This window comes from Gorilla gorilla, chromosome 15, assembly GCF_029281585.2.
Source record: "Gorilla gorilla gorilla isolate KB3781 chromosome 15, NHGRI_mGorGor1-v2.1_pri, whole genome shotgun sequence".
In the NCBI taxonomy this organism is placed as follows: Eukaryota; Metazoa; Chordata; class Mammalia; order Primates; family Hominidae; genus Gorilla; species Gorilla gorilla.
The window spans coordinates 17925704-17939470 of NC_073239.2; positions in this window are offsets into that span (position 1 = coordinate 17925704).

Genomic DNA, 13767 nt, shown 5'->3' on the forward strand with positions numbered 1-13767 from the left:
GGAAAAACTCTTCTGTATATTGGCTTAGGCAAAGAATTCATGACTCAGACTCCAAAAGCAAATGCAACAAAAACAAAAATAAATAAATGGGACCTAATTAAATTAAAAAGCTTCTGCCCAGCAATAATAATAATAATAATAATAATAATAATTATCAGAGTAAACAGACAACTCACAGAATGAGGGAAAGTATTGCAAACCATGCTTCCAACAAAGGACTAATATCCAGAATCTGCAAGGAACTCAAATAAGCAAGAAAAACCCAAATAATTTTATAAAAATGTGGGCAAATTATATGAAAAGACATTTCTCAAAAGAAGATACACAAATGACCAAAAACATATGAAAAAAAATTCAACATCACTATTCATCAAGGAAATGCAAATTAAAACCACAACGAGATGCCATCTTGTTCCTGCAAGAATGAGCATTACTAAAAAACAATAAATGTTGGTGTGGATGTGATGAAAAAGGAATACTTATACACTGTTCATGAGAATGCAAATTAGTAAAACTTCTATGGAAAACAGTATGGAGTTTTCTTAAAAAACTAAAAGTAGATCTACCATTCAATCCAGCAATCCCATTACTGGGTATCTACCCAAAGGAAAAGAGGTCATTATATCAAAATATATCTGCACACGTATGTTTACTGCAGCATAACTCACAATTGCAAAGATACGGAACAAACCTAATTGCCAGTGATCAATGAGTAGATAAAGAAAACGTGGTACATATACACCATGAAATACTATTCAGCCATAAAAAAAGAGCAAAATAATATTTTTTGCAGCAATGTGGGTGGAGCTGGAGGCCATTATTCTAAGTGAAATAACACAGGAATAGAAAAACCAAATTCTGTATGTTCTCGCTTATAAGTGGTAGCTAAGCTATGGGTACACAAAGGCATACAGAATGATAAAATGAACTATGGAGACTCAGAAGGAGGAGGGTAAGAGGGGGTGAGGGATAAGAAACTATACATTGGGTACAATGTACACTACTTGGGTGACGGGTGCACTAAAATCTCAGAAGGATGCACTAAAATCTCAGACTTCACCACTATACAATTCGTCCATGTGACCAAAACCACTTGTACCCCAAAAGCTATTGAAATTTAAAAAAGTAAATCCCAAAGGATTATTTTATAAACAGAATGCAACTTATTCCAATCCCATAAAATTAATCTGGCTACCTACACCCTAACTTCCAAGTCCTGTTTCCTTGGTCAGACACTGAATCTCAAGGAGTTGTTTCATCCCAGTATATATCATTTTTTAATAGGACCAAATTTAGGTATTTAAAAAAAATATATATATATACAAAGAAAAAATATTTAATATGTGATATATCTTTAGAAAGGGGAAATAGTAAGATTATATTAAAGTTATTTGAAATTTGGAAACAAAGCTATTATAAGTTAAGTACAAATTAAAGTAATCAACGTAGCCATTTCTCATATCTATAGATTCATTATTTCTCTTGGTTAAGACCTGAGTCTTGGCCTAGTGGACATTATGCTAAGCAAAATAAGTTAAGTACAGAAAGATAAATGCCAATGTTCTCAGTCATATGTAGGAGCTAAAAAATTTTTGAGCACACAGAAGCAGAGAATAGAATTTTGGGTCCAGACACTGGGAAGGGTAGGGGGAGGGGAGACTGGGGAGAGGTTGGTTACTGGATACAAAATTACAGCTAGATGGGAAAAATGTGTTGTGGTGTTCTATAGAACTCCAAGGTAAATTTGGTTAACTATAATTTACAGTATGTATTCAAAAAGCCAAAAGAGAGGATTCTGAATATTCCCAACACAAAGAAATAATAAATGTCTGAGGTGATGGATATGCTAATTTCCCTAACTTGAACATTATACATTGTACACATGTATCAAAATATTACTCTGCATACCATAAATATGTACAATTATTACACGTCAACTAAAAGTAATGGGAGAAAAAAGAATAAATGAACAAAAAACAAATAAAAAAAAAAGGGCTACCCAAAATAAATTGGGCAAGGAAATAAATAGGCAAAAACCAGAAAATGAATCTAGGTGCCAGCAAGTATTTAAAAAGGTGCTAGAATTCCTGTGTAGTTAAGAAATTGCAAATCAGAGTAAACAATAATATATCATTTCATCCTTATGAGGCTAACAAAATTAAAAGTAATACAATACCTATTGCTGGTACAGATGTGGGAAAAATGTACACTCACACATTGATGGTGGAAATGCGAATTGCCACAGCTTTTTTGGAAATCAGCTTGGCAGTATCTATTACAAGTAAAACTACAAAACTTCAAATTTGGAAATTTATCCCCTAGAGATAAAAATTTTGGCCTATTGGGACATCTATAAGAATATTTATTGCTGCATTGTTCATAGTGGCAAAAGAAAACAAACAGAAGAGAAGGAACAAAATGAATACCCAGCATGGAGGAATAGGGGAATATTTTGTGATATATCCCTGCCATGAAATATTATACAACCCTGAAAACAAACAAGCCGGTTGATTTGGAGGGTTTCTGTGACATATTGTGAGCAAGAAATGTAAGATGTATATATTACACAATCTGTTTCTGGTCAAGTAAACTGTATGGAGGAAAATGTAGAAGGATATATGCCAGATTGTTACTTAAGATTACAGGGGAGGTGGGTCGGGTAATATGGGTAAAGAGGAGAGGACAAGAAAGAGGTAAACAAAAAGGGAAAGAAGAAAGAGCAAGCATAGGCTCTGGATTTGAGTAGTGTAAAAGCCTCTCAGAGATTTTCTTCACCTATAAGGAAAGAAAAATAGAACCTTCTGCAGAGAGTTGAGTACCTGGCACTCAGTAAACTGTAATTGTTATAGTCAAAAAAAGGTAAGCCCATTGATTAACATGATTTTCAAATTTGGAGCCCCCTAATTGGCTACCCTCATTCTTAGCTACCTTTTATTGTTTTGTATGACTACATTTGTGTTATTTGAATATACAGATTTTTCTCCCACTTGATTGTACTTTCCTTTCAGGATGGGAGTCTTATTTTAATTGTTTTAATTTTTATTTATTTTATTTATTAAGGGTAAACAAGCTTTATCCCTCGTAAATGGCAATGCAGATATAATAAGCAAATGATAAAATAAGCAAATTAATATAATAAGCAAATTGCAATAGGAAGGGGAGAAGGGAAACAGATACATATATATTTACACTCACCAGACTATGGAAGATTCACCACCAGACTGGGAAGCCACAGCCTGGGCTCCTGAGTTGGCCGCTTGTCCGTGCACAGCTGAGGAGAGGTCTCATGAAGCTTCGGTGCAGTCTGGGACCCTGGCTCTTTTTTTTTTTTTTTTTAATACTTTAAGTTCTAGGGTACATGTGCACAACGTGCAGGTTTGTTACATAGGTATACATGTGCCATGTTGGTTTACTGCATCCATTAACTCGTCGTTTACATTAGGTATATCTCCTAATGCTCTCCCTCCCCCAGCCCTCCACCCCCTGTCAGGCCCCTGTGTGTGATGTTCTCCTTCCTGTGTCCAAGTGTTCTCATTGTTCAGTTCCCACCTATGAGTGAGAACATGCGGTGTTTGGTTTTCTGTCCTTGCGATAGTTTGCTGAGAATGATGGTTTCCAGCTTCATCCATGTCCCTGCAAAGGACATGAACTCATCCTTTTTTATGGCTGCACAGTATTCCATGGTGTATATGTGCCACATTTTCTTAATCCAGTCTATCATTGATGGACATTTGGGTTGGTTCCAAGTCTTTGCTATTGCGAATAATGCTGCAATAAACATACGTGTGCATGTGTCTTTATAGTAGCGTGATTTATAATCCTTTGGGTATATACCCAGCAATGGGATCACTGGGTCAAATGGTATTTCTAGTTCTAGATCCTTGAGGAATTGCTACACTGTCTTCCACAATGGTTGAACTAGTTTACACTCCCACCAACAGTGTGAAAGGGTTCCTATTTCTCTACATCCTCTCCAGCATCTGTTGTTTCCTGACATTTTAATGATCGCCATTCTAACTGGTGTGAGATGGTATCTCATTGTGGTTTTGATTTGCATTTCTCTGATGGCCAGTGATGATGAGCATTTTTTCACGTGTCAGTTGGGTGCATAAATGTCTTCATTTGACAAGTGTCTGTTCATATCCTTTGCCCACTTTTTGATGGGGTTGTTTGTTTTTTTCTTGTAAATTTCTTTAAGTTCTTTGTAGATTCTGGGTATTAGCCCTTTGTCAGATGGGTAGATTACAAAAATTTTGTCCCATTCTGTAGGTTGCCTGTTCACTCTGATGGTAGTTTCTTTTGCTGTGCAGAAGCTCTTTAGTTTCATTAGATCCCATGTGTCTATTTTGGCTTTTTTTGCCATTGCTTTTGGTGTTTTAGTCATGAAGTCTTTGCCCATGCCTATGTCCTGAATGGTATTGCCTAGGTTTTCTTCTAGGATTTTTATGGTTTTAGGTCTAACATGTAAGTCTTTAATCCATCTTGAATTAATTTTTATATAAGGTGTAAGGAAAGGATCCAGTTTCAGCTTTCTACATATGGCTAGCCAGTTTTCCCAGCACCATTTATTAAATAGGGAATCCTTTCCCCATTGCTTGTTTTGTCAGGTTTGTCAAAGATCCCATGGTTGTAGATGTGTGGTGTTATTTCTGAGGGCTCTGTTCTGTTCTATTGGTCTATATCTCTGTTTTGGTACCAGTACCATGCTGTTTTGGTTACTGTAACCTTGTAGTATAGATTGAAGTCAGGTAGCGTGATGCCTCCAGCTTTGTTCTTTTGGCTTAGGACTGTCTTGGCAATGTGGGCTCTTTTTTGGTTCCATATGAACTTTTAAGTAGTTTTTTCTAACTCTGTGAAGAAAGTCATTGGTAGCTTGATGGGGATGGCATTGAATCTATAAATTACCTTGGGCAGTATGGCCATTTTCATGATATTGATTCTTCCTATCCATGAGCATGGAACATTCTTCCATTTGTTTGTGTCCTCCTTTATTTCGTTGAGCAGTGGTTTGTAGTTCTCCTTGAAGAGGTCCTTCACATCCCTTGTAAGTTGGATTCCTAGGTATTTTATTTTCTTTGTGGCAGTTGTGCATGGGAGTTCACTTATGATTTAGCTGTTTGTCTTTTATTGGTGTATATTAATGCTTGTGAGTTGTTTTTTTTGTTTTTTTTTTTTTTTTTTTTTTTTTGTGATGGAGTCTTGCTCTGTTGCCTAGGCTGGAGTGCAGTGGTGTGATCTCGGCTTACTGCAAGCTCCACCTCCCGGGTTCATGCCATTCTCCAGCCTCAGCCTCCCGAGTAGCTGGGACTACAGGCTCTCGCCTCCACACCCGGCTAATTTTTTTGTATTTTTAGTAGAGATGGGGTTTCACCGTGTTAGCCAGGATGGTCTCGATCTCCTGACCTTGTGATCTGCCTGCCTCAGACGATGCTTGTGATTTTTGCACATTGATTTTGTATCCTGAGACTTTGCTGAAGTTGCTTATCAGCTGAAGGAGATTTTGGGCTGAGATGGTGGGTTTTCTAAATATACAGTCCTGTCATCTGCAAACAGGGACAATTTGACTTCCTCTTTTCCTAATTGAATACCGTTTATTTCTTTCTCCTGCCTGATTGCCCTGGCCAGAACTTCCAACACTATGTTGAATAGGAGTGGTGAGAGAGGGCATCCCTGTCTTGTGCCAGTTTTCAAAGGGAATGTTTCCAGTTTTTGCGCATTTAGTATGATATTGGCTGTGGGTTTGTCATAAATAGCTCTTATTATTTTGAGATATGTTCCATCAATACCTAATTTATTGAGAGTTTTTAGCATGAAGGGCTGTTGAATTTTGTCAAAGGCCTTTTCTGCATGTATTGAGATAATCATGTGGTTTTTGTCATTGCTTCTGTTTATGTGATGGATTATGTTTATTGATTTGTGTATGTTGAACCAGCCTTCCATCCCAGGGATGAAGCCCACTTGATTGTGGTGGATAAGCTTTTGATGTGCTGCTGGATTCAATTTGCCAGTATTTTATTGATGATTTTCACGTTGATGTTCATCAGGGATATTGGTCTAAAATTCTCTTTTTGTGTTGCGTCTCTGCCAGGCTTTGATATCAGAGTGATCCTGGCCTCATCAAATGAGTTAGGGAGGATTTCCTCTTTTTCTATTGATTGGAAAAGTTTCAGAAGGAATGGTACCAGCTCTTCCTTGTACCTCTGGTAGAATTTGGCTGTGAATCTGTCTGGTCCAGGAATTTTTTTGGTAGGTAGGCTATTAATTATTGACTCAATTTCAGAGCCTGTTATTGGTCTATTCAGAGATTCAACTTCTTCCTGACTCAGTCTTGGGGAGGGTGTATGTGTCCAGGAATTTATCCATTTCTTCTAGATTTTCTAGTTTATTTGTCTAGAGCTGTTTATACTATTCTCTGACGGTAGTTTGTATTTCTGTGGGATCGGTGGTGATATCTCCTTTATCATTTCTTTATTGCATCTATTTGATTTTTCTCTCTTTTCCTCTTTATTAGTCTTGCTAGTGGTCTATCAATTTTGTTGATTTTTTCAAAAAACCAGCTCATGGATTCATTGATTTTTGAAGGGGTTTTTGTGTCTCTATCTCCTTCAGTTCTGCTCTGATCTTAGTTATTTCTTGCCTTCTGCTAGCTTTTGAATGTGTTTGCTCTTGCTTCTCTAGTTCTTTTAATTGTGATGTTAGGGTGTCGATTTTAGATCTTTCCTGCTTTCTCTTGTGAGCATTTAGTGCTATAAATTTCCCTCTACATACTGCTCTAAATGTGTCGCAGAGATTCTGGTATGTTGTGTCTTTGTTCTCATTGGTTTCAAAGAACATCTTTATTCCTGCCTTCATTTCTTTATGTACCCAGTATTCATTCAGAAGCAAGTTGTTCAGTTTCCATGTAGTTGTGCGGTTTTGAGTGAGTTTCTTAATCCTGAGTTCTAATTTGATTGCACTGTGGTCCGAGAGACAGTTTGTTGTGATTTCTGTTCTTTTACATTTGCTGAGGAGTGCTTTATTCTGTTGATTTGGGGTGGAGAGTTCTGTAGATGTCTATTAGGTCTACTTGGTGTAGAGCTGAATTCAAGTCCTGGGTATCGTTTTTAACCTTCTGTCTCATTGATCTGTCTAATATTGACAGTGGGGTGTTAAAGTCTCCCGTTATTATTGTGTGGGAGTCTAAGTGTCCTTGTGGGTCTCTAAGGACTTGCTTTATGAATCTGAGTGCTCCAGTTTGGGTGCATATATATTTAGGATAGTTAGCTCTTCTTGTTGAATTGATCCCTTTACCATTATGTAATGGCCTTCTTTGTCTCTTTTGATCTTTGTTGGTTTAAAGTCTGTTTTATCAGATACTAGGATTGCAACCCCTGCTTTTTTTTTTTTCCATTTGCTTGGTAGATCTTCCTCCATCCCTTTATTTTGAGCCTATGTGTGTCTCTGCATGTGAGATGGGTTTCCTGAATACAGCACACTGATGGGTCTTGACTCTATCCAATTTGCCAGTCTGTGTCTTTTGATTCGGGCATTTAGCCCATTTACATTTAAGGTTAATACTGTTATGTGTGAATTTGATCCTATCATTATGATGTTAGCTGGTTATTTTATCTGTTAGTTGATGCAGTTTCGTTATTTTGCCCGTTAGTTGATGCAATTTCTTCCCAGGATCTATGGTCTTTACAATTTGGCATGTTTTTGCAGTGGCTGGTACCAGTTGTTCCTTTCCATCTTTAGTGCTTCCTTCAGGATCCCCTGTAAGGCAGTCCTGGTGGTGACAAAATCTCTCAGCATTTGCATGTCTGTAAAGGATTTTATTTCTCCTTCACTTATGAAGCTTAGTTTGGCCGTATGTGAAATTCTGCGTTGAAAATTCTTTTCTTTAAGAATGTTGAATATTGGACCCCACTCTCTTGTGGCTTGTAGAGTTTCTGCTGAGAGATCAGCTGCTAGTCTGATGGGCTTCCCTTTGTGGGTAACCCGACCTTTCTCTCTTGCTGCCCTTAACATTTTTTCCTTCATTTCAACCTTGGTGAATCTGTCAATTATGTTTCTTGGAGTTGCTCTTCTCGAGGAGTGTATTTGTGGTGTTCTCTCTATTTCCTGGATTTGAATGTTGGCCTGCCTTGCTAGGTTGTGGAAGTTGTCCTGGAGAATATCCTGAAGAGTATTTTCTAACTTGGTTCCATTCTCCCTGTCACTTTCAGGTACACCAATCAGACGTAGATTTGGTCTTTTCACATAGTCCCATATTTCTTGGAGGCTTTGTTCATTTCTTTTTACTCTTTTTTCTGTAAACTTCTCTTCTTACTTTATTTCATTAATTTGCTCTTCAATCATTGATACCCTTTCTTCCACTTGATTGTATCAGCTACTGAAGCTTGTGCATGTGTCACATAGTTCTCATGCCATGGTTTTCAGCTCTATCAGGTCATTTAAGGTATTCTCTACACTGTTTATTCTAGTTAGCCATTTGTCTAATCTTTTTTCAAGGTTTTTAGCTGCCTTGCAATGGGTTCGAACATCCTCCTTTAGCTTGGAGAAGTTTGTTATTACCGATCTTCTGAAGCCTACTTCTGTCAACTCGTCAAAGTCATTCTCCATCCCACTTTGTTCATTTGCTGGTGTGGAGTTGCGATCCTTTGGAGGAGAAGAGGCACTCTGGTTTTTAGAATTTTAAGCTTTTCTGCTCTGGTTTTTACCCATCTTTGTGGTTTTGTCTACCTTTGGTCTTTGATCTTGGTGACCTACAGGTGGGGTTTTGGTGTGGATGTCCTTTTTGTTGATGTTGATGCTATTCCTTTCTGTTTATTAGTTTTCCTTCTAACAGTCAGGTCCCTCAGCTGCAGGTCTGTTGGAGTTTGCTGGAGGTCCACTCCAGACCCTGTTTGCCCGAGTATCACCAGCGGAGCCTCAGTTGGAAATGCAGAAATCACCTGTCTTCTTCATCGATCACGCTGGGAGCTGCAGACCAGAGCTGTTCCTATTTGGCCATCTTGGAACGGGAATCTCTCATTTTAATTTTAATAACTTACATGCTTACTCAGTAGCAGGCACTATGGTAAGCATTTACAGTGATTACTTAATTCTTGCAGCAGCCCTATGAGGATAGGGATTTTCTATGACATTTATTTGACATACATGAACATTTAGGATTAAAGCACTAATGTAATTTGCCCAAAGACACACATCTAGAATTCAAACCTGGGCTGTCCAATATCAAATCCATAATGTTATTGGCTATGACAAATTGATGGGGATATTAATAAGAATAATAACTCTAACCCATTGATAGGTTAAATGTAGATAGATAGATAGAGGTAGAAGATGAGAGAATGAGAGTTACAGCAGGAGAGAGAGAGAAAAAAAAGGGCCGATGTGTATAGATATTTAAATTATCTGTACTCACAGAGAATATATTTAGAAAAATAAATATACTAATTTATAAAAAATGAAATTATGTTATTTCTTTTAAAACATGGCTAATCTGAAAAATTGTTCTATAGCCATATCTTATAAGTATTTAATCATTTATGTATCATCTGTGTACCTTACTGACACAAACATATGTTTCACAAATAGAGAAAGGTATGGAAAGTATGATACTTACTGTATGGACAGTAAGTTACTAACGGTGGTTATTGTTAAACGGGACTAGGGTGTTTTAATTTTTTTTCTTTTTTTGGCTTATTTTTTTCTAAGTAAATACTATGGTTATGTATTGAAAGTCATAGGCAGAAAAATATAATAGGTGATGTTTTTAATTTAAAGGGCCATCAAAATTAAATATAATCCTTCCCTCTGGCAGAGAAACTTAGGACTACCCCTGGGGAAGTCATAGTTAGGGCTGGCACTGGGAGATTAGGGCACATGACTCAAAAATATGCCAAAAATTTCAGCAGTGAAGGTAATATTTCAATGTAATATTTTAAAAAATCAAAATTCATACCGAAAACCTATGATAAAAAATGTTGAAATTTTAAATAAAGATAGGACAGGTTTGAGGGTAAGGTGAGATGAGTTGTGCAGCTATAGGGTTGGATCCCGTGTTTATGACTCACATCGACAGCCGCAATTTCCATAAATTTTATTTCTCTATGCCAAGAACATTGCCTGCACAATTCACTCTCCAGGAATAAGTCTTTGGCTCTACTTGGCTCTAGGGTGTTTACTAATGCATCAAAAAGAATATTACACTGAATTTCCAGTAGCTCTGACCTTGAATGAATGAAGGTGTTTGAGAAACTGACTGTGTAATAACAGACTTGACTAGTCATTTTTAGGATGTATAAAATATTTATCCTCAAACATTTTTTCCATGAGCAACTCCTGTATCATAGTTTGGTGCATCATAATTTCTCGTGAAAGGATAGAACAAGAGGAATTTAAAAATATTAAAAAGTGTTTTGAAAGGGATAGGTATGACTGAACAGTATATGTTGAAATGGTCTTCATCAGTGAGTCAATTTTTAGTCGTCTTTTTGGTGCTTTTAAATGGAGAGGACAAAATAAACCCCAATCCCTGTGTTTCTCAGGTAAACATATTTAACAGCTTTTGAGTAGCAGAGATTTCTAATCTTTAGAGCGAAATCAATATGGTGCTCCTTTAGAGCTGCTTTCTAATGCAAAGAAAAGAACCCTGAATCACCCACATTTTCATTTAGAAGGAAGAAAGGTGAAGGAAAAAACTCATGACAGAGGAGATAATTAATATTTTAAGCGTAGTTTTTAGATTCATTTTTTTTGGATAAGAACTGTATGAAATTTTTCTGCAGCTACATTAGCATGAAGGTGTTTATATTCCTGAAAAGGTATAGGTTGTTTTGGGATAGTCATTTTCTTTTCCTTTTTAAATTTTCTTTTTTCTCTTTTGCCTCAAAAAGAGCCTTTCAAAATGTCATCCTTCTCACTCCCTAGTAGAGAATTTGTGAGTAATTTATTCAGAGTTACGTCTCTTCTCTGAGCAGAACCCACACCAAAAATAATGTATCTTGGGCTATGTTTACATAATATTAGAATAAGAAAAAAGTGAAAAATACTGCAACTACCCTCATGCCAAACAACAACAAAGAATTCTTGATTAGAAAGTTGCTGAAATCCCTTTCCTATAATAAAATAAAAATCTGGATTTATTTTAGTAATATTTTTCACAACTCACTATTCCCATGATAATCTAATCAGCAGTGTCAGACTGACAGTTTAGTAATCCAAAGGTTATTTCTATTAATTAGCTTTACATCCCGATGGCTTGACTCTCTTGCTGCCGTATGAAAACTAACAGAGATGAATATGTTGTGCTTAACAAAATAAATAACTCTGCTGTGTTTGAAAAATGGAGTCAATTTGTCTTCTCTCTTTTAGTGGCAGATGCAAGATGACAGCTAAATGAGTGATCAGTCCATTTAAGAGAAAAATGTATATCAATACTGCCAACCACTGCCATTGAACACACATACGTAATTTGATAGGCTGACATACTTCTGTAGGCAAGTGATATAAAAGCTACTAAAATTATGGTAATCTCTATCTATGGTGAGAAACTCTGAGACCCTGATCATTTACTTATGTAAGCACTGGAGGTATTTATGAATTACTTCTTGGGGAAAGTTTTGGCCTTGCCATTGGTCACTTCCTCACTTACCTTCTATTCTGTACCATTTCCTTCGTGGCATCCTCAACTTTCCTCAGGTCAGGTGACTGTTACAGCCACAGAGAATGCCATAATATCCAGGTCTCCTCAGCTATTGAGAACGTGTGCACTCTCCTGCTCACCTTTCACTTATCCAACACAAATTTATTGCAAGTCTATTGTCTTGATCAGTTCAGGCTGTTATTACAGAATACTGAGTGGCTTAACCAACAGACATATATTTCTTGCAGTCTGGAGGCTGGTAAATCCAAGATCAAGGTGCCTGTCTATCAGGTGTCTGGTGAGGGCCTGCTTCATGGTTCCAGACATTTGTCTTCTCGTTGTGTTCTCACGTGGCCAAGAGAGAAATCATCCCTCTTGTGTTTTTCCAATAAGCCCAATAATGAGGGCTCTACCTTCATGACCTAATTACCTCCCAAAGACCCCACCTCCTAATACTATCACATTGGGGGTTAGGATTTCAACATGTAATTTTTGGAGAACACACAAGCATTCAGTCCCTAACACCTACATGTACCAGGATCTATGCTGGGGACTAAGGCTACATGGGTAAACAAATGACTGTCAAAATCTTCTTTGAAAGAAATAAAACTTATAGAGAATTTATGGGAAGGTATACAGGCCGTGTGCTTTTTCATATTAGTGGCTCCAAATCTTTTTAAAAAAATTTTTTTGAGTCACGGACCTCTGAGAATTGGAAAAATCTAAATAAGTATTGTTCCCTGAAAAATTCAGATCTGCACAAATATAGTTGAATTTTGTGTTCAATTTCTATATATATGTATATTTTTCTGCAGAGGGGTGGATGGCTGTGGACTCCAGTTCATGAAACTCTATTATAGCTTTTCTCATTTCCATTCACTTAGGAGCAGACCACTTGGCCTTTAGGCCTTTTTTTCTTTTTTCTTCCAATGAAATTGGAACTGAACTGCTCTATGCTGTTTTGCTAGTTATGAGATATTACGGTTTTGATGGACATTGACAATCCACCCGGGAAACTGATGCTGTATTTACTATAAGGGCATTTTAAAATAATTTGCTCATTGTAGTTAAACTTGTTTTATGAGGAGCACAACATAAATTTCTCTTCAGAACTAGTCTGAAGAAAATTTGCTTTTGGTACAACTGGATTGCTTTTATTTTTAAATTATGGACATGGTAAAATTCTTTGTTATCCTTTTTGGATTATTTGCTGGAAAGCACAAAGACAAATTAGTGATGTATCTCTACCAGTTGTTCTGTTTTTATTTTTATCTCCCAACTTTATACTTCATAGTATTAAAGAAACAAATTAAATCAAAGTTGTTGACTTTGAAAGATGTCTGTGATATAATGTTGGGTGAAAAATGAGTTATAGAATAATGCATAGAGTAGGATACCATTTTTTGGGTAAACCCCTTTCATATGTTTCATTATGAGATAGAGAGAAATTATACACATTGATTATCAAGGGAGAGGGTTAGAACTGAAGGAGGATATGGAGAGACTATTAACTTTTTGTCACTTTGATACTCAATTTATGACAATAAGCACATATTATTTGCTAATTTAGAGAGAGTACCCTTTCCAAACAATCTCCACTCTCAAATGAATTCGAGTTCCTGTCCTCCTAGTAAGGAAGACAAATGTATAAACCACCAATTACAATGTAATGGGATAGGTGGAGTGGCAGGAATAGATAGGTGTACAGAAAAATACTCATGGGAGAGTAGTTAACTTAGGGAGATGTCACAGAGAAAAACAAGCTCTTGAAGAATGAATAGCAGCTTGCTAAGCAGATCAGTGGAGGAAGGGCATTCCTGGAATGGAAAGCAGGATGTCATGGAGGCAAGGAACAGTATGGGTGTCTGGAGATCTGAGCAGGCCATGCTCTCTCATTGACTGAAACATCAGCCAGGCCCTCAAGCCACTAGTTATCCTCAACTGATCCTTAAAAACTAAGATTGAATTTTATTTCCCTGGCAGGACAACCTGGACTTCCCCACCCTCTCAGATGTGGTTCAGGTAACACCTCTCTGGTAACTTACATTACCTAAAACCTACCTGATCAATAAAGAAATAAGTTGATTAGGGCTTGACGTATGTAGTCTCCCCATTCCTTCTACCACACCATCACCTCC